A 24,435-nucleotide genomic window follows, 5' to 3' on the forward strand; every position below is an offset into this window, starting at 1 on the left:
AAATTGCTCATCGTGGCTGTGACTTTCTGATAACAAGGGATCCTTCCCTAATTACTATATGTTCTATTTCAGGTTCAGCAGAAAAGAAAATTAAAAAGCTCCATTTCACTCCAGGTTCAAATGAGTTGATCTTTCAATCAATCAAGTATTAATTAAGCTATGCTATGAAATACAGTGGAGGAAAAAGACCTTCTCTCTACTCAAAGATGATGCGTAGAAAATAATTAGAGAATAATTTAAGGACAATGAAAAGAGTTTAAAAGGGTTTTCATCTGGGCTTTCTTTGACTTTCTGTTAAGTCTCTAGCTACTTTATTCTTCTTTACTCTTTCTCTCTCTCTCTTCCTTTCATTTCTCTCTTCCCTTCCCTAATTACATTGTCTCCCAAGGATACATGTCATAGACTCTGACAATAATTAGTCGTTTTCAGTCACTCTTAGGAGTAAACACTAAAAATCGTGTCTCTCTGATACTCTGAAAATTCCAACAGTGCCAAATGTGATTGAATATAATATCCCCAGCCTGTTAGGAAGTTATAAACTTCCTCATATTTATGTCCCTAGATCATCAAGGAAACTTGAGTTTTCTTCTACTCAACCAAAAAACAATGAAGTCAGGACTTTTGCCTCCTTCACTAATACCAGCTTGGAGTCTAGGCAACATCCACTTAAGCACTTTGAGTTTAGTTTTCTCTTCCGTAAACACAAATGTTAGCTATCAGCACATTTCTCAGAAGGCGAGGTGTTTTTTTCCACTGTACTACATTGTTTTATTCCTTATACCCCACAGAGTGCCTGGCAGAAAGTGGGCTGGCAGTATTTGTTGAATGGATGAATGAATGAATGAGTGAGTGAATGAATGATATGTATAAAGATAATGTGTGTAAAGCATATTGCCTAAGTACACTTCACACAGTGGGAGCCTTAGAATTGCCTTGAAAACCATAGAGCACTCTATTTATTATACTACTCATTGTGTGAAAGGTAGAAACAGCCATTCTTTTCAGAATTCATAGAGCTTTTGCAGAGTTTGATCACTTTTACTGTGAACTGGTTTAAGAAGTGAATCAGCCAATCCTAGGAGTCAAGGCAGACTCATCTGCCTTTCCCCTGCTCTCTCATTAATTTTATTCCCATTCATTCTCAGCTGCCGCCCCTCTTTCAGCCCTGACATCCAGGATCTAGTTTCTTAGGGCTACCTTGTCTTGTCCATCACTATCAACTTTCTCCTCTTCATTTAAGCTAGAATGCTCACTTGTTTTCCTTTGACTAACCTCTTTTAACACAGAGACCTCAGAGGCCAAAGCCTCAAAAACAGAGGGTTGGCATAATGTCTTATCACCTTTCACAGGAACAGGGAATGATCTGTTGAATCCAAAAGCCACCATTGGTTGTGTTCTTACTAAGTGCCCAACTCTGTGTGTGTAATCAAGGCTCAACAGACAGGACCTCATTCAAGAATGCAGGAGGTGGGTCTTTTAAATCCCCATTATACAGATAAGGAAACTGAGGCCATCAGAGACTGAGTAATTTGCCCAAGGCCATGGAGCTACTTTTCACTGTGTTCATAGGGTTCTTGAGGCAATAATACTGAAGTGGTTGGCAATACCCTTCTCCAGTGGAGCACGTTTTGTCAGGCCCTGACTAGCAGGCACATGCCCTCCAACTGCTCCATGTTAGCCAGACGACACGTAGTCATGTATGGATGTGAGAGCTGGACCATAAAGAAGGCTGATCGCCAAAGAATTGATGCTTTTGAACTGTGGTGCTGGAATAGACTCTTGAGAGTCCCTTGGACTTCAAAGAGATCAAACCAGTCAACTCTAAAGATAATCAACCCTGAATATTCACTGGGAGGACTGATGCTGAAGCTGGAGTTCCAGTACTTTGGCCACCTGATGGGAAGAGCTCACTGGAAAAGACCCTGATGCTGGGAAAAACTGTGGGTGAGAGGGACGGGAGCAACAGAGGATGAGATGGTTGGATAGCATCACAGACTCAAAGGACATGAGTTTGAGCAAGCTCTGGGAGATGGTGAAAGACAGGGAAGTCTCGTGTGCAGTTTGATCACTTTTCATGTGAATGGACAAAACTTGTAGTTCATGGGGTCACAAAGAGCTGGACATGACCGAGCCACTGAACAACAACAATGGAGCTACTAAAGTGCAGAAGACCCTGCTGTAAATGTTATGCTCTAGAACTGCCATTCTCCAGAGGACTTCCGTCTCTGGACCCTCTGTTCTAGGATGAAGGGGTATTCACCAATCATTCACCTGTCAAGCATTTGAAAGCCTGGCAGGTGTGCCACACTCTATGGACACACCCTTGATGAACTAAGATACCTCCTGTGACCCTAAGGGGCTCACATTTTAATAGGACCGGAAATATAAGAGAGGTGCAGTATGTCACACATGACAGTGAGTGCTGGGGGCCTAAAGGCATAAAACTCCTTAGAGTGCTCACTGACAGCCCAGGAGCTATATCCAACCCTTAGGCACTTCTATTTTATTTAATTTTTCCTCCTCTGATTTCATATACAATTCTCATTCTTTAGTGAGTCCTAAAATCGGGGTACACTAACCACCCATATCTGCTGGAGCATTAGAAGGACCGATTTTCCCCTAACCTGTACCCCAGTCCCCACCCTGCTGCCTTCACCCAGTCCTGACACCTACCTGGTCCCTGGAGGCATATTAAACTTTGTAACCCCAAGACCACACACTCCCGCCAGAATAGGGACTACACTGCCTGTTATCTGTGCTGTCATCTGTGTAGCCGGAAGCCAGGCAGGGGGCTTGAAAAAGAGATGACGAAAGGCAAGCCTTACTTTCCAGCTGTCAACCTCCAGTTTGATGGATTGATCTTGGTTTCTGGCTAATTAAACAAATGATAAGGAAGAGGGATGTTTGCAAGAGGAATGAATACAGATCCAAATGTCCCAAGCAGAATATAAAAGGCTGGCAGAGGGGTGCGGTGGAAAGAATATTAAGAGGAACCAGTTCTAGTTCTGGGTTCACTTGTCCTCCAAGCTTCTGACCTTGGGCAAATCAGTTAAGCTTTCTGAGCCCCTTTTTCATCGGAGAACTGCAGCTATTAGCCATCTCAGACATCTGTCAAGACTTGTGAACAACAGACAAGGTACGTCAAAGAACACTGCGAAAACCGCAGTCTAAATGCAAGGTAGGGGCATGTTAGAGGATTGTATTCAAAAGCTGAATTACAGCTAAAATTAGAACCCTGAATTCCCTTCTTGATGCAGCCCTCCACCCTAAATCTCCTCCCTCAACCCTCTCACCCTCCCTCCATCCTCACCCCCGCCTGCCCCAGGTCCTTCATGAATCATAGTCATTAAGGGCCACGTTTCCAATTTGGAGAATTTATGGGCACACACTCTGACACCACGCAGGCTTGTGTTTGCCGTCTGTATATATCCAATCTGACCACATCCTGATATTAGTGCTAATAAAACCTGTAGTCATGGTTACAGTGACATACCTGGGTTATACTGTTCTTATTTTCACTCTTCCAAACTATTTGGTAAAAAATTTTGGAGCCAATTTTGGTGGGTGTGGTAAAGTGCCGAAGTACAGTTTTATTTTTGGAAAGTGTGAGTTGAGGCTCTGAGGTCATCTTGGAGTTAGAAGCGGTTGGGGAGGGGCAGTGCTTTCTCTGGTCCCCAAATAAAGGGGACACAGTCTGTGGCTGACTGCTATAACTGATGTTTAACGTCATATCTGCTTAGAGGGAAGGTATGTTTTTAGAAAAAGCAAGAAGACAGCCAAGCACTTGTGTGATTCAGGGTCTCCCACAGGTGGTAATTAAAAAATAGACTCTGGATTTAAAGTTGCATCACTCTCTTTAATATTAGAGAACTCAGAGTTTGGCAAACTTTGCAGCAATTGCTGAATGACTGACTGATTTATTTTCCTCAGTGGTGGCGGGGGAGAGGTTTATAGGCTGGAATAGTTGAAAACTAATGGGGTGGCAAAAATATACAATTATGCAACTCAGAAGCAATACAGATACAATTTTATTTTCCTTTCCATTTCTTCCCTTCATTTAATGTTAACAAAAGTTCAGGGCAATTAAAAGCTGAAAGCTACCTTGCTGTAATATTAAGGCTTAAAATGTAAAGGCCAAGTCATAGAGGGAGTGAGCAGAAATATTCTCATTCCAGTCATAACTCACCCCTGTGGAATGCACAGTGTGGAAACAGTTCAGGTTCGTCAGACTTTGGGCCACAGAGGGAGGGTAGTGCGGAGGAGCTGATGTTACAGGGGGATGAATCTTCACTTGCTGTCGCTATGCATTTATATCTGTGTCCCCAACATCAAGTGTGGATATAGATGTATTTTAACCGTTTTGATAAATAACTGTTGGTGAACGTAGAAGATATATATGAATGTGCTAAAACATTGATGGAGCACCCACCCAGGCAAGTAACACCCCCTTTTTTGCCTCAGTACCCTCTTTCTTTGATACAGGTGACATCTGCTCAGCCTTATCAAATGCAGTTTTAGGTGCTTCTGTGCAAATAGATGCTATCCCTAAGTCCTGTTCTAGAGGAATTCTGGAACCGCCACTGGCTTTGCTTTACCCCTGATACCTTCAGTTCGCCTGCCTTTGTACCCCTCCACCGCCATAGCAATGTCTTTTCTTCTCCACCTTTGAAATGACCTTCCCAAAGGAGGCTGCAGGCATTGCCCATGAGTGATTTGGGAGTATGGATGGAAGAAACTGCTTAAGCTGGGGATTGTGGGGGTAGGAGAGTTCCTAAAGCGCGCACGCGCACACACACACACACACACACACACACACTTTCTTCCCTCAGCCCTAGCCCGTCCTCCCTATCCACCACTTCTGCTCCATCCTTGCCTAGAGACCTCAAAGTATTATGGAAGACACTCTGGAAAGCATATGAGGCCAGTGGGAGGTGGGGGAGATGGTGGGAGAGGCCAGGGAACTCTGACCTTCTCTCCCAGCAGGCTCTACACCAGCCTTAAGCTTTATCTTTCCTTAGCAGCCCTATGTGTGTACGTGTATTTTATCAGCCCAGTGTATGTATGTATATATATTTTATCGAACCAACCCTCAAAGTATCAGTATCTTGAAGAAATAAGACATTGGGTGGGAACATTTTGATAGGGCAAAACGGTCAGGATGTATAGTCCTTCTTCTGCTAGTCAGAAGGCAGGAGAGGGTCCCAGAGATGGGATTTGGCTTGGAGCAGCCAGAGAAGGGCCTGGGAGTGCCCTTGAAGTGAGTACCCTGCTCTGCTTCTCAGTGGCCAGTCTATGAGGCTCTAGACTCCTAGGCTTGGCTTTGAATAATATATGGTTTTATTTGTTTACACTCTTGTAGATTTTCATACAAGCTGAATTCTTGGCTAAAAGATAGCTTGGGAACATAGGGGAAGTTCATGGTGCTATGAGAAGCCAGTTCAAACTCTTACCTGTGACTTAACGTGTGTCCTCAGGAAGCTCATTCAGTCGCTTGGGGCCTCGATTTATCTCCCAAATGGGAGAAATCTGGGAAGAGACACAAGAAAGTGATAGCATGGTCCACCTCTGCAGAAGGGTTGGGAGGGAGGCAGGCTGCTGGTACAGTTCTAAAGGCCTGACTGTACGCAGGCACTTTCCAAAGTCAACCAGCGACTAGAAGTGGGCACCTGCCTGGGTCCTTGTGTCAGAGCAGCAGGGCGTGTGACTGTGCACCTAGGCTGTCAGGAACTGTACAAGTTCTTAAGAGTCACAACTGGTGTTACTCCAGGCCAGTGTAGGGACAGGGCAGCAGCCATCACCCCTCAGTTCTGCCAGGTAGTCACAGTGGCCTGAAGTTCTGGGGAAACTGGCTGCCATGCTGGGAGGTCTTCCTGCCTCCAACCCCAAATGGATGGATAGGTGGACCTCACCCCGACCCCACCCCAACCAGCGAAGCTCCTCTTTCCCCTTGTGGTGCCGTGGTGCTAGGTAGCCTGGATCATCCGTGTGCCCAAATGACCCCAGATTTCCAAGGGCTGGTCAAGCATGTCCACCCTGCTGGGCAGGTTCTGATAAGCACATTCCATCCTTCACAGGAGGCAAGAGTTGGTGGGGCTAGGCTGCTTGGTGTAAGCAGAAGGAGCAGAAACTGCAGGGGTGGCTGCCCTCTGACTGACCGCCGGGGGCCGGGGTAGGGGTGGGGAGGTTTGTATAGAACATTCAAGAGCCTCCCTGAAGTTGTTTACTGGCTCACTAAAATAAAAATAATTCTGCAAACATCCTGTTCTTTATCCATGAGAAGGCTAATAGTTAAGTTATATATACATGAGAGTCTTTATAAATTGATAATGCGCTTCACAGTTTAATTTTCAAAAATAAGCAATTAAAGTCTAAGATAAATACCAGAAAGTGCCAAAATGAATGCACAGTTAGAAAGGAGAGTGATGGTTGTTGGCGTAGGTTTTAAGGAAGAGGCAACCTGGAGGAGATGGAGGTTGTGTAGGGCCTCTGTACTGGGTGTAATCACATCGAGGGTTGGACATTTGAGTGGGAGAAGGGAAGCTAGGCTGAGCTGGATAGGATGGCAAAGCAAGAGCTGGGGTACAGAGGCCAGCACGTACAGAGTTTGGGACTGGGAAGGCAGTGAAGAAACCTCCTGAGGAAGGTTGGTGAGATTTCAGGGGGCTTGGAAGGCTCAGCATAGGTTTGGTGTAACAGGAAAGTCCTGAATGTTGGTGAGCAGAGAGACGTAGCAATGTCAATGTTTCATTCTCTTACCTGATCCCTTTGGTAATTCAAAGTATGCCTTGGCCAGAGCAGGATTAAGGGCCACCCTGGGCTCATGGGCAGTCTGCTCTAACCAGCCAGGCTTGGTAATCACAAATATTACAATTAAAAAAAAAACCCTTTATTAATAGTACTTTCTCCCTTAGACAAAATGCGATTATGGACTGAAATGAAATATCGCCAAACCAATCAGAAAGAAACTGTGATTTATTTCCTGATCCCTTGGGAAGGGAGGCAGAGGGGAGGGGGAAAAAAATCCGTGGTGCAAACACTTCTTCAGTCTTAAAACTGATGCCTGAATGGGTTTGAGTTTATTTATGACTGGGGAAAGTCCTAGCATAGACCCTGTACTTATAACTCATTTTAATTTTTTAACAGCTTCTCTTCTGCAAACATTTCTTCATTAAATCCACTGTAATGTGAGAAGGGAAGGGATTTCTTGCCCTATTTCACAGATGAATAAACTAAAGAACAGAAATGGATGTTCAAAATTTGTTTAAAATTGCAAAGCTGGTCAGTGGCCAAGGGCAGACCAGGTTCTAGTTTTTCCATTTCCTAGTGTGATACTCTCCTTACTGTATTAACTCCCAAAAAGCTACAGAGAGGAATCAACAGTGGCAACCAGTTTATAAAACCTTCCAGTTTATAAAACATTCCATTTCTCAGACTCCCTGAGATATGTGGGCCTTCCTGCTTTGGGGCCTCACAAAAGCTTATCTCAAATCCCCCCAACTGTCCCCCAATCCCACCTCAACTGGTACTCCCCAGTCTCCGGGTCTCTATGCATTTAGTCTCAGCTGAAATAGCACCCCCCTTGGGAAACCTTCAACGACCTCATGAGAGCCCCTGTCCTGTACCCCGTCACTGTCCCTATGCCATCACCACAGCCCACAACCCACTTTAGAGTCACTGTTTATTTAATCATCTTGTTTCCTTTCTAGACACAATGTACTCCCCCTGTTCTGTTCTTGGAAAAATATTTGATGGGACATGTTCTTGGAAAATATTTGCACCTGTTTTGTTCTTGGAAAATATTTGTTGAATTAGTGAATGACCATATTTATAGATGAGGAAACTGAGGTTCACTGAAATTCAATGAGTTGCCCAAGGTCTCACAGCCAATCACGGCAGACGTGGCAGTTCTTCTGCCCCTAAATATCCAGGGCTCATTCCACTCTGCCATGCTGGTTTCTGGGTTCGCACCCAGCACTGTGGCCACACGGAAGATACTCAGGAAAAGATAAAAAAAATCGACCAATTGGAATTTCAGTATTCTGGATTTGGAGAATTCATTCAGCCTGGACTCAGAATGTGCTCAGATGCCAGATAACCCGGGGCATTCCAGACTGCAGGCACACTCTGCAGGCCTCTTTTGGTGACTGGCTACTTTCAGATCTCCAGTGAGGCTGTCAGTGCCAAGAAGCAGAAATGACAGCAGTGAGACCTGACTTCCAAAGATCGCAGGCCTCAAATGGATATGGGCCTTTGCCTCACGGGGTGCCATATTGAATATTATAAATCACACGAGAGTGAGGCTATTGCCATGCTTTTGGAAAGTCCCTGTTGGCTGTGTTCCTGACACATTTTGCTGTCAGGAATTGCTAACATTCCATTTGCTAATTCTCAGATGCCAAGTCAACTGAGTAGTGAAAGTGTGTGCTGCATTCAGTGTCTCAGTGCCTCACTGGTAATACTGCAAAAAGTTCTCCTTGTTTTTTTTCCTCAGAAAGAGGAACTCCTTTGGCTGGCTTTTTTCTTCCTTCCCTGAGCCTGGGTAGTCGACACAACTGAGTCCAAGGAGGCCAAGGAACTGCCCTTTCCCCTCTCTACGGCGCACAGTTCGACACAATGCACATCCGTTGAGAACCTACTGTGCGCACAAGGAGCTTTTTTTTTCTAAGGCTCTCCCAGCTAATGCTGCCTAACAAGATGTGAAACTTGCTGCCAACCACCTGGGTAAGGGATTCCAAACTAAAGACACAGACTGTGAAACAAGGAATTTATTTTTGCTTGGGAAATGGATGAGCACAGGGGAACAGTGAAGCATGACTAGCTAAATGTCCCAAGGGAAACACAAGCAAATGGTTATGGGAGCAGCACGAAGGAAGCTGTTCATCCCAATGAGGGAATCTAGGCAAGGCTTTGAGGAGGGTAGGATTTGAAATGGCACCTGCCGTGAGAATGGGATGATTAAATGCAGTGAGGATGAGAATGAAGGGATTCCAGGCTGTTCAAGAAAGCACAGCTGGCTCAGAGAAAGAAGCCAATCAAGGTGGCCCAGGCACCGGGCCCAGATCTGGAGAGTTTGAATCTGCCATTGTTACCATGGCAACAAACAGCTCACTCTCCCAGCCAGCTGCTCTAATCCATGGGATTCCAGGCAACAGCTTGGCCCAAGGTGAGAGTTCCTAAAGCTGTGGCCTGAGGAGAAGAGATGCTACTGGGAGACTTGCTCTCCCTCCTCACCTCCTTCCTTATTCTGACTTGAACGTCCAAGGACAGAGCAGGGGTAACAAGATGATGCACTGGGCCAAGGACCTGCCCAGGGGCTGTTTTTCATGTTTAACCATGAAAGCAGATTGTTGCGTGAGAAAATCTGAGTGGCTAGTCAGTTTTCTGCCCCCTTCCCTCTCAACTCCAAACATGCTTTATTTCTTTGTATATTCTTAAATGTGTAGATAATCCCAAATTCCAATCTGGGGCCATGAGGGTAACCAAAGTCAGTTCCAGCTGGCCTAAGATCAAAGAGATTGCTCCAAATGGTGACCCATTCCAGTATTCTTGCTGGGAAATCCCATGGACAGAGGAGCCTGGCAGGCTACAGCCCATGGGGTTGAAGAGTCGGACACAACTGAGCAGTTAAACAACAACAACTCTTTCTCACACACACACACACACACACACACACACACACAGAGTTAGCCTACCCATGTAACAGTACTATTAACATTTAGCCCAAGGTTGATGGAAACCAAATGAGTTTTTTGTGTAAGAAGGGCAACCTGAGGTCACAGGCTGCAAGCTGGAAGCCTGTGGGGTGGATGTGATCAGTGAAGAGAGGCTGGCTGAGACACAGCTTCCAGCGAGACCTGTAGGGATGCCCACACTAGCTGTGTCACTCTCTCAGGTGGACCAGCTTGGGTCAAAGGCTGCTCGCCCTCCTCCATTCACCAGCTGTCTGACTTAGGAAAGTCCCTCTACCCCTCTGTTCCTCAGCTATAAAAGAATAATCAGAATAGACCCTCTGCCATTGAATTGTTATGGAAATCAGATGAGTTGAATCATCTTTGTCACGTGGTTAAAGCAGCGCCTGGCCCACACTCCATAAATGTTAGTTTTATCTGTCAGGCCCCATGGGTGTTGAGCTTGTGACTCCTGCTGTAATCCAGCAGTGGGGAGTTCAAGGATGCAGAAGGGACCACAGTGATTGATGACTCCCACGTGTAGTGTGGCAAGATGCCTTTGGGTGTCCTGGTCAGAGCCCATGAGGAATGCTCTGGCCTATAAAACTAGAGGAAACTCTGACCTATGTGTACTGAACAGCCCTCAGTACACAGGGCAAGAGAAAGGAGAATTTAGTGACCTGGGGACTTTTTCTGGAATCACAGTTACATAGAGATCATCACAATTGAACATTTCTGTCCCTCTCTCCTACCTCCCTCCCTGATAATGCATGTAAGATACTGTAGATACTTATGTAGTCTTCCTATTGTATACTTGTGGTACAGATGCTGTTCATATCCACTTTTCCACTTGATGTAGACTATTTGAGAGCTTTTTCCTCTAGGAATTCCCCATGCCTAGTTCAGTGTTGGTACATAGTAGATGCTCAGTAAATGCTCGTCAATTGGTTAGTGAACCAACTGAACGGTTACGGGATCGGAGAGCTGAGAGTGTCTGTGTGAGGCTGTATGTTACCTCCTCCAGGTCAGGGTGCCCACAGTCATCCCTGGGAACCTGAAGCCTCATATCTCCATGAGCTTTGCAATGGCCTCTGCAGGGCCAAGTCAAGGTGCTATAATAGGGTAGGGCTACAGCAGTAGAGGGGACCAGGACTGGGGCCTGTGCAGAACAAGAAGACCTTGCTTTCACAGTTGGGGTAGGAACCCAGAATAGCAGCTCATGACTTAGGTAAGTTGAGCCTGTGAAGAACAAGAAGACCTTAGCTAAGTTGAGCCTGAAGAGCCAGCCAAGCAGGGGTGAAGCAGATGTTGGGGATGCCGCAAGTGGCACAGTCCAGAGCCTGGGTGGTGGGCAAAGAAACGGTGGCAGAGATCCCAGAACAGGCTCTAATTCCCAGGGTGGGGGGAGGCTGTTTCTTCCACCTCTAGATGAGGGGGCATGACTGCGGCTGGGCTAGGCTGGGCTGGGCAGCTTCCTAGGGACAGGCAGAAGGCCCCTGCAGGTGGGACCTGTGCCTGGTTTTGGTTTTTACATTCCCCCACAGCCTCCAGGATAGTGTTTGACACACATAAAGACTTTAAAGAAATGTGTATGAGAAAAAAATGAAGCCAGAAGGACTTCCCGGTGGTCCAGTTGTTAAGAAATCTGCCTGCCAGTGCAGGGGACACAGGATCGATCCCTGGTCTGGGAAGATCTAGTCTGGGACAACTAAGCCCATGCGTCACAACTGCTGAGCCCATGCTCTAGAGCCTATGAGCTGCAACTACTAAAGCCTGTGCACCTGGAGCCCAGGCTCCACAACAAAAGAAGCCACAGCAATGAGAGGTCTGCGCACTGCAATGAATTGCCTCTTCTCACCACAACAAGAGAAAGCCCATACACCAATGAGGACCCAGTGCGGCCCAACGTAAATAAATAAATAAAATGCAACCAGAGCCAGGCTGGGACAGCTTCTGCCTTCTAAAGCAAGGCCAGCAGGGCTCCCAAGAGTTTTTACAGCTCTCCTTTTGTAAGAGAGGGGCTGAATGTGAACCAGGGAAGTTAAGTGAGGGCCGAATCTCAGCGGAAACCCCTGGGAAAGAGGAGCAGGAATTATCCACCGGGGAGAGCTGAGATCTTTCCACCAGGCTGCTGCTGCTTGTCCCTGCAGGCCAAGGTGAACTGCCTCAGATATGCGATAGCCATGAGTTTGGAAGTCTTGATGCAACAACCCCATCCTGAGATGAAGCGGAGAACTTAGAGTTTTAGAGAAAGTGGTTTAGCAGTTCATTCTGTCTGCTCCAGGATCCCAGACAGCTCTACAGACGCCTCACCTGGGCAAGGGGAGATGTCTTCACAGCCTTGCCCCTCTCCCCACCCTGGTCCCTGCCTTCTCTTGTCTCCTCATGTTTTCAGACTGAGGGAACAAAGAAAGCTGTTCTAGGCCTTTCCTCATCTCCTTTCCCTCATACCTGGGCCACAGCTGCTTATTTATTTATTTATTTATTTATTTATTTTTGGCTGGGTCTTCGCTGCTGCTCAGCCTGTTCTCTAGTGGTGGCAAGGGGGGTCTACTTTCTGGTTGTGGTGTGTGGACTTGTGGCGGCTTCCCGTGTCGTGGAGCACAGCCTCAGTAGTTGTGGTGCACAGGCTTAGTCGCTCTGCAGAATGTGGAATCTTTCCATACTGGGGGTGGAACCCATGTCTTCTGCGTGGGCAGGTGGATTCTTTACCACCGAGCCACCAGGGAAGCCCCCACAGCTGTTTCAAGAAAGCAAATGAGTTGAGTCTCAGGCATTGCAGTCCTGTAGCAGCGTGACAGGGCCTGGAAGTTCCATCTGCAGAAGCACATGTGTTTATTAACCTGTGTTTAATGAGCAGCTACTGTGTGCCAGACACTGGGCACAAGGAATGATGACGTGGTGGTGCCAAACAAAGGAGGATGGGGGAGGGTCCAGCCTCACCAAGTGGCACAAAAGCTCATTTACTTATAAATGAAATAATAACAGGAACTTAGATTTTGTCTCCTCTGGTAAGTCTGTCACCTAAGAGCTGGGCTAAGTGTATTTCCTCCCTATTGTCACACCTGTCATTGCACTGGTCACACTGTATTATAACTGCGTCTTTATCCATCTGCCAAAGTGGACCGTAACAGAACAGCTTCTGATTCATCATTGGTGGCAGTTGCAGTTTCTTTGTAGGAGAGGCTTATAAATAACACTCTGGAGCCAGAGGAAGAGAACTTAACTCTTGGTAGAGGCCTCAGTTTTCCTCCTATGTCAAATAGGTATTATAGTTGGACTATGAGGATTAAGTGAGAGCAAGGATATGACTTTCTTAATGCAATGCCTGGCACATAAACAGTCCTCCAGAAATGCTGCTGGTGTTACCTATTGCTTACTACTTAACCACACCCAGAAGGATTTGTAGTTTACCCAAATATTTTCTTTTTTTATAATTTATTTATTTTTTGACTGTGCTGGGCTTTCGTTGCTGCACATGGGCTTTCTCTAGTTGCAGAGAGTGGGGGCTACCCTATAGTTGTGGTGCACAGGCGTCTCATTGCAGCGGTTTCTCTTGTTGCAGAGTGCCGGCTCTAGACGCATGGGCTTCAGTAGTTGTGGCGCAGCGGCTCATTAGTTGTGGCTCGTGGGCCCTAGAGTGTACAGACTTCTATAGCTGTGGCGTGTGGGCTCAGTAGTTGCAGCTCATGGGCTCTAGAGCACGGGCTCAGTAGTCATGGTGCACAGGCTTAGCTGCTCTGCGGCATGTGCTATCTTCCTGGACTCGGAATCGAACCTATGTCTCCTGCATTGGCAGGTGGATTCTTAATCTCTGCACCACCAGGGAAGTCCCCCAGATATTTTCTATCTCAAGCATCCAAATAACTCTGCATCTCTAGGACAGCAAGAAACAGAGTTTAATATCTTTCCATAAAGCATAAGATCAAAGGCAACAAATAAGGGGCCAGGTGTGGGAAAGCATGCCACTTCATATGCCTCTTATCCTCAAGAAAGGAAGTGAATTTACATCTGCTGATTAAAATGTTAGAGAAAACAGTTTGATGGTTCCTCAAAAAGTTACACATAGAGTTACCCAAAGATCTAAAAATTCTGCTCCTAGGTATCTACCCAGAACAATTGAAAATAGGTACTCAAACAAATCTTTGTACTTACATGTTCATAACAGCACTATTCACAATAGCCAAAAGGTAGAAACAACCCAAGTGTCTATCAACAGATGAACAGTTAAACAAATTATAGTAAATACACAGAATGAATAATTATTCAGCCACAAAGAGCATGAAGCACCAGTAAAGGCTAAAACGTGAATGAACCTTGAAAACATTAAGCTAAATGAAAGAAGCCAGACACAAAAGGGCATACATTTATAGGAAATATCAGAATAGATAAATCCATAAATGCAGATTGCCAGGAGCTGGGAAGAGGGAGCAACAAGGGGTAACTGCTTAATGGGTCTGGGGGTTTATTTTGTAATGACGAAAATATTTTGGAACTAGAGGTGGTGATGCTATTAATACAACATTGTGAATGTACTATGGGCTTCCCTTGTGGCTCAGAGGGTAAAGAATCCTCCAGCAATGCAGGAGACCCAGGTTCAATCCCTGGGTCAGGAAGATCCCCTGGAGAAGGAAATGGCTACCCACTCCAGTATTCTTGCCAGGAAAATTCCATGGACAGAGGAGCCTGCCGGGCTACAGTCCATGGAATCACAAAAGTCAGACACGACTGAGCAACTAAAACGTTTAATCAGTCCCTTTTGTGAATGTACTAAATGCTCTAACCCTAACTCTAATCCTAACCCTAACCCTAACCCTAACCCTAACTTTTTTTATGGCATGAATTGTTCATGTTAAAATGATTAATTTTGTGTAATGTGAATTTCACTTCCATAAAAAAAAATGGGAGGAGAAAATATAAAATTTATTGAAAGCTGATAGATGGTAAATGGAAAACAATGGTATAGTTTCCATTACTAAGGTCTAAGAAGTATAACATTGTTGATTTGATTATCTTTTTGGTGTGTATTTATTCATTCCCTCCAGTACCAAACACTGAATGACCGTATACCTCAGTGGTTGAAGTATTCCTTCTTGAAAGAAAAATTTATTTTTTTAAAACATCTGAAGACTTATTCCTGGAAAATGTCAGTCAGGAGCATCAGACCTTCTTCCCCGTGTGTCACATGCCCTGTGACCATGTCCCTTCCTCTTGTCCCAGACAGGGTGGGGGAAATGCAGTATTTCTACCTGAACATGAGATATTCTTGCCATCTATCCACTGAAAACACAGTAAAAATCAGCTCTTTCCTCAGAGGGGTCAATAATATCTCCCTGCAAAACTGCACGAACCCAGTAGTTGGAACGCAGCGAGTGTCCTAAGGCACTCGGCATATCATTGCTTTTCTCTTGAGCCAGAGAAGGCGTTGGGCCAAACATCCTGCAGGGAAGGGTCTGAGTTTCTCTTCTGGAAACCAGGAGCACTCTGAGCAATCAGGCCATGTCTGGGTGGTACGCTGTGCCCGTGTGCTCTCCTCTCCCTGGGCGGTCTCATTATGGGATAGGGTGGGTCACCCATGTAATGAGTCTGGAGGTTTTCATCTAGGCCGTGGCTGTCGCTGCTCTGGCAACTGCCGCTTGGAAGAATGTGCGCCTTGGGCAGGAGGGGATGTTTCAGGTCAGGACTGGAAGGTAGAGTGAGGGAGGCGAAGGTGGGAGCCATCAGTCAAGAATCAGAAAGGAGCCCGACTGATGGGGTGTGTCTGCAGAGCTGGCCCTGACAGTGGTGTATTCTCTTCCAGCCCCACTGCTTTTCCCCAGCAGAACATAAACAACCATGATATGCTTGATGTGCTGGTAGAGCAGCCTGGCGGGGGTGGTGGGAGGGAGCAGCGGCTGTCACTTTTGTATGCCTCAAAGTCGTAGCATCACGATTCAACCAATAGCTATGGAGAGCCTAGCGTGCACACTGCAGATCTGTGTGAGCAAGAAAAGTTGGGTGGACATGTGTTTGCTCCCTGTCCCTGATCGCTGGGAAAGTCACTGTGACCCCAGCATTAGTTCCTGGGGGATTTGGGGCCAGTGTGCCTGAGAGGCTCCCTGGAGCCCAGGGCTGCTGTGGAGTCTTTACAGCAGAGGGACTTTTGAAAGCTGGTGCTTTGTCCTTTTGGTGGAGCTGCAGAGAGACCTAGGATCAGAAGTTTTGAAAAGACACAGCCCCAGGATCTCAGAGGCTCCGGGCTCGTGTGCAGCTTTCCTCTTTTCTTATTTAAGGTGGCCACAGCCACATCTCATTTAGGTTAAGACCCAGCATGTGCACTGCATGCCATTCTGCTCCCATGATACCAAAGCTAATTCAATGTCCCAGTTTCCCCTGCCTAATTCTCCGCCCCCAAACCGTTGCCTCCACACCCATCTCTAAACCTATGTACCCCCAACTTTTGTCCTGAAAAGGACAATAGAAGACTAAAAGTATTAATATTATTATGTACAACTATCCTTATTGCTGAGGGCGTCCCTGGTGGCTCAGCTGGTAAAAAATCTGCCTGCAATGCAGGAGACCTGGATTGGGAAGATCCCCTGGAGAAGGGAAAGGCTCCTCACTCCAGTATTCTGGCCTGGAGAATTCCATGAACTGTATAGTCCATGGGGTCACAAAGAATTGGATGCGACTGAGAATTTTACATCCTTATTGCTATTACATTTTTCCCCTCTCCTGCTTGTGGATGGGCTTTCCTTAAGCTTATCCAGCTTGAAATCAGGGTCGTATTTAAGAATAAAAGTCTACTGAGAAACATCCCAAGAGGAACGAGTTATAGACAGTTGAGAGCAAGGCTTGCTCTTTGTTAAAAAAAGAAAGACAGCTGAGAGTCTGCAATGACTTACAAATCTTCAGTTCTGATCAAGAAACATGGCTGTGATTAGGTTTCCTTTCATTTCTTAGCAACAAATTCCATGGAGCAGTTTGCTTACAAGCGTGGGAGGAAGCCTCTTCCCAGGGCCGGGATTCGGGTCGGACGCTGCCACAGTCCCTTGGGAGTTACCCTCAGAAAGGAATCCTGTGTTTGGGTGGAGTTTGTTTGGGAGCTCAGCTGCCCGAGCCTGGTCTCCCACTCACGTCCCCAGGTGGTGCTCTGCTCAGATGGCTCGGGCTGATGCGGGGGACACGTGGGAAACCTGAGCTGCTCGGTAGCCCTGGGGACTGTCTATCCAAAACTGTGCTGCAGATTTTCCTTCCCCTGTTTTGTCTCTTCTGTGTCTGTGATGAGTCTCATGAGCTCCTGTGATTCACTCATAGCCTTTCCACTGAACAGTGAGTTGACTATCATTTTGATGTGTAATGACGACCCCAAAATGAAATACCCATGTGTATTTCCAGACCCATTGTTCTGGAAATAGTCTTCATGACAAGTTTCATGAAACACTAATAAATAGGTTTTAATAATTCAAAAAGACATATGCACCCCAATGTTTATTGTAGCACTATATACAATAGCCAGGACATGGAAGCACCCTAGATGTTCATCAACAGAGGAAGGGATAATGAAGTTGTGGTACATATATACAATGGAATATTACTCAGCCATAAAAAGGAATGAATGTGAGTCAGTTGAATTGAGGTGGATGAACTTAGAGTCTGTTATACAGAGTGAAGTAAGTCAGAAAGAGAAAAACAAATATTGTCTATTAAAACATATATATGGAATCTAGAAAAATGGTACTGATGAGCCTATTTGCAGGGCAAGAAGAGAGATACAGACATAAACTACAGACTTGTGGACACAGTGAGGGAGGAGAGGGTGGGATGCACTGAGAGTAACACTGACATATATACACTCCCATGTGTAAAACAGATACAGGGAACTGCTATGTAACACAGGGAGCTCAACCTGGGACCTAGAGGGATGGGATGGGGGTGGGCGGGATAGAGGCTCAAGAAGGAGGGAAGAGATACTTTTGGCTGATTCGCATTGTTGTATGGCAGAAACCAACACAACATTGCAAAGCAGTTATCCTCTAATTAAAAAAAAAAGATTAAGAAAAAAACCCCCAAAAACCAAACAAACCAGATTTTAGTTCATTAAGGCAATGGCACCCCACTCCAGTACTCTTGCCTGGAAAATCCCATGGACAGAGGAGCCTGGTAGGCTGCAGTCCATGGGGTCGCTAAGAGTCAGACACGACTGAGTGACTTCACTTTGACTTTTCACTTTCACGCATTGGGGAAGGAAATGGCAACCCACTCCAGTGTTCTTGCCTAGAAAATCCCAGGGATAGAGGAGCCTGGTGGGCTGCCGTCTATGGGGTCACACAGAGTCGGACATGACTGAAGCGACTTAGCAGCAGCAAGGCACCCAGTATTGTATCCCTTCTTGAGGGAATCTCTGGGAATTCTTAACAACAGTTTGAGGCTTGACACTGATGAAACAGAAGGCTTGGGTGTGTTAGAGAGACTGCTGTAAAGAAGGAGCACGTGCGCGCATGCGTGTGCGTGTGTGTGTGCTAGGTCGCTTCAGTCATGTCCAATTCTGTGAGACCCAGGCAAGGATACTGGAGTGGGGTGCCATGTTCTCCTCCAGGGGATCTTCCTGACCCAGGAATTGAACCTGCATCTCTTATGTCTAACCTGCATTGGGAAGTGGCTTCTTTACCACTAGCACCACCTGAGAAGCCCCTTAAAGAAGGGGCTACTCCTGGTTACCCCCAGGGGCCACTGGAGGGAGAATGCAGCCTTTAAGTACAATCTTTCCACTTCTCCCCTCTGCCAGCCTCTGAGCGCCTGCCTGTGCCCCTGTGTGTGAGGTACAGAAGGCCCAGGTGATAGAAACCCCAGAGAGTGTTCACGGTTCGAGGACTTGGATGCTGGTTCCCCCATTAACCAGCTGTTGATCCCAGCACACACTTCCCTCTCTGAACCTTAGTTTGCTCATCTGTGAAGTGAGGGGGAGGGGCTGGCTCATCTCTAAAGTGTTTTTCCATTTGAAGTCTCTGAGTCTGTGGTTACTTCCTTTTCTTTATTCAACAACCAGCCCCTATCAGAAGTCTGTTTATTTGAAAGTTCTAATGGCATAAAACTTGAGCTTCACTAGGTTGGAATATGTCAGGCTTCTCTGGCTGGGAGACAGGAAAACCACAGAGACATCTAAGCCATTGAAAGATGCTCGGATTCAGGGCTACTGCTGGTTCAACTAGCACACTGATGAGGATTACAGAAAAAAAGTGTCCCCTTTGGGTGGCCTCAGCTGCAAACAGGGTTGGTCTGTGCCTTAGTAAGTGGAATCCTGGCTGCTTTAGCCCTATGAGCCTCCAGGAGCTCTTGGTCAGTGTACAACCTGCATTCGCTTTAGGAGACCATTCACTTCTTTGATCTTTGATCACGTTAGGTAAGCAGTATAAAGAGAAGCAGATACCCATCACTGCTGTGATGGAAGGAGAGTTCTTTAATTATGGCCTTCAAATATTATATGCAGTTAAAAAGCTGCACGTCTGGGCCTACGATACTGCCCAAATCCTATACCTACACAGCACATCTGATTTGGTGACTTCAAGGGGAAAGATTAGTAATAATAATAAAACCCCCTTACATTTTTATAGAACCGTACAATTTATATAGCGCATTAAATGTACTTTCTTTTTCAATTTGATTCTGATCCTAACCATTGCCCTGGTGAGACATAATTATCCCCATTTTAAATGCAAAGGAAATGAAGCTGAGAGATTCAAAGACTTGTGCAAGGGCAGCTAATAAGTGGTCAAGGCAAGAATTGAACCCATGTCTGTCTAGTTTCAAGTTCAAGGTGTTTTTTTCTTCCGAACCAGGTCACATAAACTCCTGATCTGGGCATTGGCAGCCAGACCTAAAGGACCACTCTACAGAGGTTTAGAATTCATCTGAGAAAGTTGTCCTTCTTGTTTTAATGAAGGTAGGACTCTCCCACAAAAGGGCCATGCCTTAACTTGCGGTCTAAGTTCTGGGGAGATCTCCTGCAGATCTTACAATTCAACTAAAGTATTCATTTCTCATGTCGGGGAGTGACTCCTGGGGATTTGTTTGCTGGTTAAATGCATCCTCACCACCTGTGTGTCGTTAACCCAGGGTTCTCACCAACATTTTAGGTATCATCCTGCAAGACAGCTGGGGGAAACCATGGTCATCTCGTGGGAGTCATATGGAAGTCAGTGTGTGATATGAGAATAAGATCTGTAGGCCATTACTGACCAATCCAAGACCCTTCAGTGTCTAGCGATCTCATTGACAGTGTAATACAGTCCTGTTTGTTTTTCTTCAACACTGCTTTTCCGCACAGCGTCTGAGATAGTCACAGCAGAGCAACCTCCGCCTCTCCTTGGGTTCCAGACCTGTGTACCCACTGCCTCCCACATATCTCCACCCGGGCATCTCCCGAGTACATCCAACTTAAATGTGTCTGAAGTGTTCGTTGTTTTCTCCCAAATTCTGCTTCCCAAGTCCACGCCTCCTCTAGTTCACGTGGTTTCCATTACAAGCATCACAATACACCTTCCCATCCCCAGCTCAACACCTTATAATCCTCCGTTCCATTCATTCCTCCTTAGCCACATTCACTTGGTCTCCAGGTACCTCTGACTCTACTTCCTAAACCAGCAAAAGTCCATGCCCCTTTTCTCAGTTCCCTCTGCCGTTCTTTTAGCGGAGGTCCTCCTTATCTCTGTTCCTTATCTCTCAAACCCGGCTTCCATCCGGCCATTAGTTCTCTCTCCAAACACAGATCTGACCATACTCTTTCCCTGTTTAAAAAATGAATTCCCACTGCCACAGGAAAGAGCTCACCATTGCTTGCATAGTAGTGTAATCTGCATTACCTGTAGCTCTCCGACCCTACCACTGAGTTTGCAGATACTCTTTCCCCTTTCTGGAATACCCTTTTCCTGGGAATGCCTAATCATTTTCAACACCTGCTCATCCATCACTTCTGCAGGTAACCCCTGGGGGAGTTATTCACTCCCCCTTTGCACTGTTTCAGTATCCCATAGCTATGGCTATGATGATGGATACTAGTCTTTTTTTTTTAAACTTTATTGTTTATTATTTTTGGCTGCCTTGGCTCTTTGTTGCTGTGTGAGGGCTTTCCTAGTTACAGCAAGTGGGGGGTACTGTCTAGTTGCCGTGTGCCAGCTTCTTGCTGTGGTGGTTTCTCTTGTTGGGACTCTTGCTCTCTAGAGCACAGGCTCAGAGGCTGTGGCACATGGGCTTAGCTGCCCCATGGCATATGGAATCTTCCCAGACCAGAGACCAAACCCATGTTCCCTGCATTGTCAGGCAGATTCTTATCCACTGTACCACTTGGGGTAACTATATTTTGTTTCTCTGTCTCATTTACCAAATTTCATGTCCTCAGACGGAGAAGGCAATGGCAACCCACTCCAGTACTCTTGCCTGGAAAATCCCATGGATGGAGGAACCTGGTGGGCTGCAGTCCATGGGGTCGCTAAGAGTCAGATACGACTGAGCGTCTTCACTTTCCCTTTTAACTTCCATGCATTGGAGAAGGACATGGCAACCCACTCCAGTGTTCTTGCCTGGAGAATCCCAGGGACGGGGGAGCCTCGTGGGCTGCTGTCTATGGGGTCTCACGGAGTCAGACATGATTGAAGCAACTTAGCGGCAGCAGCAGCATGTCCTCAGATGCAAAAACTGTACCATTATCTTTGGACTCCCAGGCCCTGGCATATGGCCTGACACACAGTGAGCATAGTAACTTTGAAAGAATGGATGGGATGGATGTACATCTCTCTTTGATGAAATCACTAACTCAGCTTGTTGAGTGTTCATTATTCTCTTGGGGTTAGTATTCAGGGGAGAGGGTGGAAAGCATCCTTTCTCTGTTCCACAGGTTTGCTGTTTAGTCTCTAAGTCATGTTCAACTCTTTTTCGACCCCATGGACTATAGCCTGCCAGGCTCCTCTGTCCATGGGATTTCCCAGGTGAGAATACTGGGGTGGGTTGCCATTTCCTTCTCCAGGGGATCTTCCTGACCCAGATATTGAACCCATGTTTCCTGCATTAGCAAGCACATTCTTTACCACTGAGCCACCAGGGAGGGGCTTCCCAGGTGATGCTAGTGGTAAAGAACCCACCTGCTAATGCAGGAGGCATGAGAGATGCAGGTTCAATCCCTCGGTCAGGAAGATCCCCTGCAGTAGGAAATGACAACCCACTCCAGGAGCCTGGCGGGCTACAGTCCACGGGGTTGCAAAGAGTCAAATACTACTGAAGTGACTTAGCGCACACACACACACACGCATGAGCCACCAGGGAAGCCCATTCCACGGGTTAAATATTAACAAAGTTTGAAGGCTAGAGAAACATTTGGTTTTCAATGCATTTCTTTCCTAAAGTTATATCCGGACTGGGGATGGGGAGACAGAATCTCAGATAAAATGAAAGACTTGATCAGATTTTTCAATACATCCGCCTCCCCAGCCCAGCACTGGGCAACAGGTAGACACATCAGGCCAGGAGTTTGATGGTGACATCTTTGCTAAATTCTCTAGGTGGAACATGGAAACCATTTGTACCGAGGTTAGGAACAGCCTAGCATCAGTGCTATCTTCAAGTCGTGCTCCATATAAATCAAGGCTCTTCCTTATCCAGCAGGACTTCAGAATGAAGGTCCCTTCAGATTACCTTCGGGTTCTTACGCTCTTGAGCTGAGTGAATTAAATGCAACAGCTTTGGGAGAAAAGTGCTTCTCAGATGCTCAAGGGTACCACCCTTCCTCATTCAGCAGAATTCTTGCAGCAAGTGGACTGCCAGTGTTCTCTGAGAAATTAAAGCCGTGCTTGTCTGCTTCAGTTTCCCTTTCGGTTGGGCAAGACTGGTGTTCCCACAAGCTAACGTCTATAGTTTATTTAACTCTATTACAAAATGTATTCCTGTGAAGCTCTTCAAAACACTAGGGAACCAGGTCTCATTGTGTCCTCCTTCAAGGGTGGGGAGGGGAGTAGGAGTGGGACCCTTGAGAGAGGCAGAGAAGTTAGGTAGCAGTCTGGGTCACAGCAAATCCCCTGAGGCTCAGGAAATAGCAGAAAGGCTCCCATTCCAGCCCTGGCTCCAGGCCGTATTTTTCTTGTGGCCACTTTCTTAGACCCCTTGAAAATTGGGCTTCGCCTAGAACAATTCAGAAACCTGTGAGCCTGGCATACTTTTTGGAGGGTCTCAGGTCTTGACTTCTTCCGTGGCAAACTGAATGTCCCTCTGTCCCTTTCAGGCCGCTCCTGCCGGCAGCTGTTGTCAGAGTCTGAGAACTCCACCCCAGACGCGGCTAGGAACCCATGTGGACTCAGCCCAGAAGCAGATGTCAGGCTGCTGAGAATCCTTGCAAAGCGAGGGGTGGGGGGGAACCCTGGAAGTGAGGGGCAAGAAGCTGTTTGGAAATGATCTTCAGATTTCACTGATCTCTGGGGTTGGACTCATCCTTATAGAGGCAAGGAGTGGGAAGTCCCCTTGCCAACGGAAGGCACCTTAAAAAGTATTTAAACACACACACACACACACAACAACCAAACAAACTCTTGAGACTCACCTTTGAGTTCCACCGGAGGGCTTCCTGCAGGCGCAGTCGCCTGGGGATCCGCCAGGTGCTGCCCCAGCGAAGGCGGCCGAGGTCCCGGGTGTCTCCTCGGAAGCCCCTGCGGGTCCCGCGCGGTCCTGGCCCGGAGGGGAGGGTCAGCGGGGGCTGCCCTGCGCCGCGCGTACCTGCCGCCGGTGGCGAGAAAGGCGCCCTCTATGTCCCCTGCCCTCCCGCGGGCGGACGCTTCGCATTTTTGAGGTTTCACTCCACTCAGTCGTCCTGTCCCTGATGTCAGAGGCTCGACTTCCTGAATCAGACTCGCTGCCCCTCGCGCGTCTTGGGCTCGGCCCACACTCTCCACCCCGGGCCCGGGCCCGCGGAGGACTGGTGCCCCTGGACTTGGGCGCACACGGGCCCGGACGTGCCCTCCTGCCCGGGCTTCCCGCCGGCTACCCCCGTCCCCGCCCCGCCCTTACGTGTCGGTGCCCCAGCCGTCCCGGAACACGCCTCCTGCAGGACACAGCCGCTCCCCTGCCTGCCTGCGGAACCAACCAGTCCCTCAGTGGCTTTCAGAGACGCAACAAAGTTCCCAGAGTCCTGAGACCTATTTGGGAGGGAAAATGGGCTTAAGGGAAAACAGCCCAGCTCTTCCTAATGGAGCAGCCTTCTCGGAGAGAGGGTGGGAGGTGATGGAGAGGGTGCCCATGGGGCAGATTGGGTGAAGCTTCTAGTGCCTTCACTGGACTCCATCCAGTGACCACACAGCCCATGGTCAGCGCTGTGTGTTTGATGCAGTACACGCAACACCTTGGAGAAGACTTTGCACGGCCATGAGAAACTGTGTGTGCTCCAGCAGGAGCTGTCAGAAGCAGAGACAGAGGGGGAAATGCCTTCACAGAGGTCTCAGAGTTGCTTCCCCTCTCTTCCTCAGTATTGCCCTGCATCCACTCTATTTGGATCTAGTGGTCAGGTGTCCAGCACCTGGGAAGCTAGGAAATGAAAGAGCTGCCCACCATGTGGGAAGGACTCCAGACCCAAAGTTTCTGATGACTCATGGCAGGGGGCTCAGTGTTTCCCAGGTGCTGTGTGTGTGGGAAGCCTGGCCCTGGAGTGTCCAAGTGTCCTTCCATGTCATGGACCTGAGATGCTGCCCTCTTGACTCTTTCTGCCAGGTGCCCAGGTGCCAGGTGCTGAGCTGTGTCTTCTTGCCCTCCA

At 47.2% G+C, this 24,435-nt stretch overlaps 1 protein-coding gene across 1 annotated transcript in view; it reads right to left on the reverse strand.

The window, feature by feature from the left end:
• Positions 1 to 23,641, reverse strand: part of KIAA0040 (KIAA0040 ortholog) — a 37,603-nt gene extending 13,962 nt beyond the window's left edge. Inside the window, exons 1-2 of the mRNA XM_068986568.1 lie at positions 23,233 to 23,641; positions 5,451 to 5,526 (exon numbers count right to left, since the gene is read on the reverse strand). The gene's annotated coding sequence lies outside the window, so the exon portion shown is untranslated. The remainder of the gene's footprint in view (positions 1 to 5,450; positions 5,527 to 23,232) is intronic.
• Between the last annotated feature and the right edge of the window lie 794 nt (positions 23,642 to 24,435).

The sequence above is a fragment of the Capricornis sumatraensis genome, chromosome 14 (genome assembly GCF_032405125.1).
Source record: "Capricornis sumatraensis isolate serow.1 chromosome 14, serow.2, whole genome shotgun sequence".
NCBI lineage: Eukaryota > Metazoa > Chordata > Mammalia > Artiodactyla > Bovidae > Capricornis > Capricornis sumatraensis.